Genomic DNA, 6,706 nt, shown 5'->3' on the forward strand with positions numbered 1-6,706 from the left:
CAGCACTCTTTCTAATAGGCGAAATGGCTTGGGGAGCCTTTTTCTTCCTGGCAACGTATGCTAGATACCTGCCAGGCTTGTCACCGTATTTAAATAATCTCTGTTTCGCAAATAATATCTCCCTCTTTGCTGTTTGAGTAAGTGTGGAATTCAAAGTTACCCTAAAGGCTGTGATCAGCTGTAGTTTAGTAATGGAAGGTCTATCCACGTACGCTGTCTCACCGCCTTCAGGCGAGCCTCGAGCAGACACTATTGTTCTCCCTTTTGTCTTTTTGGGGTCGCAGAATATGAGATAACCAAGCCTCAAGCATAGGCCTTAACTGTCTCCCACATCACCTTAGGGTTACTGGCTGTGTTTGAGTTGATATCCCGGAAGGTTTTAAATTCCTGCGAGAAATATTTTATGAACTTATCATCCTTCAATAGGAAAGGTCCATACGCCAGTGTCGGAAAGCTATCTTGTCATCACCAATCTTAACCTTCATATATACTGCGGCATGTTCGAAAATAGTTATATTACCTACTTTACAAAACAATATTGAGTTCAAAAGGGTCGAGGAGAGAGAAACTATCAATTCTGGTATGGCACTTGTGTGGATAAGAATAAAAAGTAAAGTCTCTACACTCGGGGTGAAGACAGTTCCACACACCTATCAGCCACAACTCCCTATCAGATCCGCCAACGCCGAGATCTCAAAGATATGCCCACAGAGCTCTTAGGTATTCAGTTCACCCATGTCGATGATACAATTACAATCTCCCCCTCTAATAGTACGGCGCACCCCAAGAGCCATCAACTTGGAGATCACTTCCATTACAAATGTAAATGGTGCACCGGTGGGCAATAGAGATTCAAAATCTCATATTCCTCTCCATATATTAGGCCTTAATTAATATATATCATCCAGTCATCTTTTATCTGGCTTAGCATTTGGACGGGAAGATTCTTACCAGTAAGATTAGCAACTCCCCTACTTTTTGAGCTGAAATATGAAAAGAACACCTTGCCAAATCCACCCTGTTGCAGCTTCGAATGCTCCTTATCAAGTAGATATGTCTCCTGTAGAAGGCCTACATCCACCCTGTCTTTTTTTTTTAAGACTTGATAACATCTTTTTCCTTTTGATTAATGAGTGGCTCCCCTTGACATTCGAGGTGCACCACCTATACGAGTGACTAGCCATGATAGTCCGAGTCAGCCTGATGCCCCCCAGGAGGGAGAACACCACCCAAAATACATTGAATAAAAAACAAAAATGATTCACACATAAAACACTCTTTATAACAGCTGAATCAAAACAACTAAGAACTATTCCTAAAAAAAAATGAAACATTGTCACAAGGAGATTTTTCCCCTTCTTCAGAGGAGGCACTACTACCTTCCAATAATCCCACCAGAACATTTCCTAGCCAGAGGCATGCCATCGGCCCAGGCATTACAAAGTAGAGTAAATAAATTCCAACGTTTCATAAGAATGAAGCGACACCCCCACACAAACACCTTGATACACTTAGCAAAACAACACAAGATGAAAATATATAAAATTACAAAATTACAATCTCAGCAAGTAATAATCAAACAAATTTTAAAAAAATCTGAAACGTCCCCCAATAATCAAATAAACCACACAAAAAGAGTCCATAGAAACGTTAAGGAACTAGCACTTCCCCTCCCTCACCACCACCAGGGAAAGATAGAAAAGAGAAAAAAGAAAGAAAAGAGGAGGAAAAAAGAAGAAAAGAGGGGCAAAATAAAGTCATTATCCATACAGTTCAAATCCGGCAGTCAATTTAGAGCATCCAGAAATTCTTTTATTTTTTCCGGTGATCTGAAGTCATATACAGATCCTCCATGATTGCAGCATAGCATTGCTGGATATCGCATAGAATATTGAATATTTAATTCCCTGTGATGCTTCATTGCCTCATCAAATGCCTTCCTGTTGCGGACCACAGCCAGAGAACAACATTATCCTGGAGCCCTTGTACATGATGCCAAGGGGATCCTTTTCCAACTCTCTGGTGGACTCTAGCAGCATCTGTTTTTCCCTCTAATGTTGAAGTTGAACTAGGATCTGGCGAGTGCACTGGTCTGACCCGAGCTAGCGCACAGCAACCTGATGGGCCCGCTCAACCAGCAACCAGCCCAGTTCCGACTCCAATTTCAGCAGCTGTGGGAGCCATTGCTCCAGGAAACCAACAGGCTGCTCTTTCTCCTCCCATTCTTGAAGGCCCAGCAACCGAATATTTTACCGATGACCTCGATTTCCAAGGTCATTAATATGTTCCAATAATCGATGTCCAAGGGCCCAGACCTGACCCATGGATGACTCAGCAGTGGTGTCAGAGGCCGCGGCCCATTTCTCCGCTCCCCTGACATGCTGCCCGAGTTTCTCGATCTCTCCATCATGTTTCTGCAGCATGACCGAGATCGACTCCCACCTGGACTGGGTCTATTCACTGGACGCATCAGTGTAGATGTTGGGAAGATTCATCAACTGTTAGGAGAGAAAGGACTCAAGGTCATAGCCTGAGAGTCAGGGGAAGATCATTTAGAACGGAGTTAATGGGAAATGCCTTCAGCCTGAGAGTGGTGAATCTACGGTAAAATGGCAGTTTCCTTCCCTAAAGGACATGAGTGAACCAGGTGAGTTTTTCTTGGCAATCGATTCATAACCACCATCAGTCTCTTAATTCCTGATTTGAAGTCAACCTCTGCCACTTTCTGTGGCAGGATTTGAACCTTTCTCACTCAAACATTATCTGGGTTTACCACATAAGAATTCAGCCATAATTCTAAGAGGCCACTGACTTGCCCAATCCTCCACAGTGTGACTAACTTGTGCAGTAAGAAATGTCCTGGGATTTGCCTTCATGTTATCCTTGACTTCCTTATCAAGATATAGATGATTTTCTCTGTTATGCAATTCCTCTTTGGTCTTTAATATCGCCCTATTTTTTTTGCCAAACGTCTTCATCTGTACTGCCTTTGACTGTTCTTTTCTACCCCAGTCCACCCAGGGCGAATCCTTCCTTCGGCTAGTATAATTATCATTGCCGAACACTAAAACTCCATGTATGACTCAGTCTGCGCTCTTTCAATCTGAATGTGAACCTCCAGCATGTTGTGGTTACTCCTTCCAAGTTCATCCACCATACCTTCCTTGTTACATCATATCAAATCTAAATTAGCCCATTCTCTGGTTGGTTCCATGACGTCCTGCTCTCAGAAATAGTCTCTCATACACTCCACGAATCTTTGTTTGAGATATCGGCCATACTAGTCTGAAAACGCCCGATCTCGTCTGATCTCGGAAGCTAAGCAGACTCATGCCTGGTTAGTACTTGGATGGGAGACCGCCTGGGAATACCAGGTGCAGTAGGCTTTAAAAAATGGGCGGCACGGTGGCACAGTGGTTAGCACTGCTGCCTCACAGCGCCTGTAGACCCGGGTTCAATTCCCGACTCAGGCGACTGACTGTGTGGAGTTTGCACGTTCTCCCCGTATCTGCGTGGGTTTCCTCCGGGTGCTCCGGTTTCCTCCCACAGTCCAAAGATGTGCGGGTCAGGTGAATTGGCCAAGCTAAATTGCCCGTAGTGTTAGGTAAGGGGTAATATGTAGGGGTATGGGTGGGTTGCGCTTCGGCGGGTCGGTGTGGACTTGTTGGGCCGAAGGGCCTGTTTCCACACTGTAAGTCTAATCTAATCTAATCACTGTCCAGTTTATTAATTGAGCCAATTTGCATGTTCAATCCACCCATAGTTATTGCTGTGCACTGGTTACAAACCCTCACACTTTTTTACCTTAGAAGTACTTTGGGGGACAGTGACTGAAAATTACTCTTCCCAAAAGGTCTCTTCTCCTGCTTTTTATTTGCACTGAGACAAATTTCAAATATATTTTGGCACAAAACACCTCGAAAAGGTCTGAGTTCCCACTCACACAAACAAATGTTTGTGTTCTTTTCAATAACGACATTTCACAATAAATATCGAAGAATTAATAGAGAGAAAAGTGGTCATGAGATATCTTTAGCAAAAAGGGTTGAGAAAAAATCCGAAGAGCTTTTATTCATGGTGGCACAGTGGTTAGCACTGCTGCCTCACAGTGCCAGAAACCCGGGTTCAATTCCCGCCTCAGGCTCCACACTGTGTGGAGTTTGCACATTCTCCCTGTGTCTGCGTGGGTTTCCTCCGCGAGCTCCGGTTTCCTCCACAGTCCAAAAATGTGCAGGTTAGGTGAATTGGCCATGCTAAATTGGCCGTAGTGTTAGGTGAAGAGGTAAATGTAGGGTTTGTGTGGGTTGTGCTTCAGCGAGTCGGTATGGACTTGTTGGGTTGAAGGGTTCCACACTGTAAGTAATCAAATCTAATGTAATATATAAGGAGCTAGAGGCTAACTGGAGAAATGTTTGGTAGACACAAGGACAAAGGACGAAAGTTATGCATGGAGTCAGAGAAAATGGGTGAGATTCTTAACAAGTATCTTGCATCTGTATTCATCAAGGAGAGGGACATGACAGATGTTGAGGTTAGGGATAGATCTTTGCGTTCTGGGTCAAGTCGACAATTCGAGGGAGGAAGTTTTGCATATTTTAAAAGGTATAAAGTTAGACAAGCCCCAGGACCGGGTGGGATCTACCACAGGTTACTGAGGGATGTGAGTGAAGAAATAACTGGGGTCTTAACATCTTTGCAGGATCCTTGAACATGGGTGAGGTCCCAGAGGACTGAAGAATTGATAATGGTGTCCCCTTGTTTAAGAAGGTTAGTGGGGATAATCCAGGTAATTATAAACTGGTGAGCCTGACATCAGTGGTAGGGAAGCTGCTGGAGAAGATACTGAGGGACTTGAGTAAGGCGTTTTATTAGATTTCCCATGGTGGGCTGATGGAGAAGGTGAAGTTGCATGGGGTCCAAGTGTTCTATCTAGATGGGTAGAGAACTGGCTGAGCAACAGGAAACAGAAAGTGATAGTGGAAGGGGATTTCTCAACATGGAGACCAATGACCGGTGGTGTGCAACAGCAATCCGTGCTGGGACCACTGTAGTTTGTGATATATATCAATGATTTGGAAGGAGGTATCCGTTGCCTGATTAGCAAGTTTGCAGATGACACCAAGTATGGTGAAGCAGCACATAGTGAAGGGGGCTGTCAGAGAATACAGCAGAATATACATAAATTGGAGTGATGTTCACAGAAATGACAGATGGAGTTCAATCTGTGCAAATGCGAGGTGATGCATTTTGGAATATCCAATTCAAGAGCAAACTACACAGTAATCGGAAAAGTCCTGGGGAAAATCGATGTACAGAGAGATCTGGGTATTCTCAGGTCCATTATTCCATGAAGGTGGCAACGCAGGTCAGTAAAGTTGTCAAGAAGCCATATGGCATACATTCCTTCATTGGATCAGGTGTTGAGTACAAGCATTGGCAGGTCATGTTGCAGTTGCATAGGACTTTGGTTTGGCCGCATTTAGAATACTGCATATAGTTCTGATCACCACATTACCAAAGGATGGGAATGCTTTTAATAGGGTACAGAGTAGATTCACCAGGATGTTGCCTGGTATGGGGTTGCTGGTTATGAAGAAAGATTGAGCAGATTAGGATTACTTTCATGACAAAGACGAAGGTTGATGTGGGACCTGACTGAGGTCTACAAAATTAAGAGAAATATACACAGGGTGGATAGCAAGAATCTTTTTCCCCAGATTGTGAAACTCAAATACTAGGGGTCATGAGTTCAAAGTGAGATGGGAAAGGTGTATGGCAGATATATGTGGAAAGTTCTTTACCCAGAGGATGGTGGCAGCCTGGAATGTGTTGCCAGCAGAGGTGGTAGAGGAGGGAACGATAGTGTCATCTCATATGTATCTGCCAGATACATGAATGGGCAGGGAGCAGGGGGATACAGACGCTTAGAAAATTGGTGGCAGGTTTAGAAAATAGGAGGATCTGGATCAGCACAGGCCATGAGGGCCAAAGGGTCTGTTCTGTGTTGGAATGTTCTTTGTTCTTTATCATTCATTCTAAAAATAGCAAGTTTTCAACTTATTGTATGCTATAATTTAATAATATAAACATTTATTTATTTGACAGTGTATGTCAATTTATTGTCGTTTCTAAATTATAGTCACAGGGTCAAAGAGATGTATAGCGTGGAAACAGACCCTTCGCTCCAACTCGTCCATGCTGACCAGATATCCCAACCCAATCTACTCCCACCTGCCAGCACTCAGCCCATATCCCTCCAAACCTTTTCTATTCATATCCCCATCCAGACGCCTTTCAAATGTTGCAATTGTACTAACCTCCACCACTTCCTCTGGCAGCTCATTCCATCCATGTACCACCTTATGTGTGAAAAGGTTGCCCCTTACGTCTCTTATATTTTTTCCTTCCCAACCTAAACCTGCACTCTCTAGTTCTGCGCACCAGGGAAAATACCTTGTCTATGTCCCGATTCATGCCCCTCATGATTTTATAAACCTGTATAAGGTCACCCCTCAGCCTCCAATGTTCCAGGGAAAATAGCCCCAGCCCATTCAACCCCCAGCTATAGCTCAAACCCTCCAACCCTAGTAACATCCTTGTAAAGCTTTTCAGAACCCTTTGAAGTTTCACAACATCCTACCGATAGGAAGGAGACCAGAATTGCATACAATATTCCAAAAGTGGCCTAACCAACTTGCTGTACTGC

The 6,706-nt window shown here is 43.8% G+C and overlaps 1 pseudogene; it reads left to right on the forward strand.

Annotated features, from left to right (window-relative positions):
* Nucleotides 1-3,267: 3,267 nt before the first annotated feature.
* Nucleotides 3,268-3,386, forward strand: LOC132831536 (5S ribosomal RNA; annotated as a pseudogene).
* The last annotated feature ends 3,320 nt before the right edge of the window (nucleotides 3,387-6,706 follow it).

Source organism: Hemiscyllium ocellatum, chromosome 33 (genome assembly GCF_020745735.1).
Source record: "Hemiscyllium ocellatum isolate sHemOce1 chromosome 33, sHemOce1.pat.X.cur, whole genome shotgun sequence".
NCBI lineage: Eukaryota > Metazoa > Chordata > Chondrichthyes > Orectolobiformes > Hemiscylliidae > Hemiscyllium > Hemiscyllium ocellatum.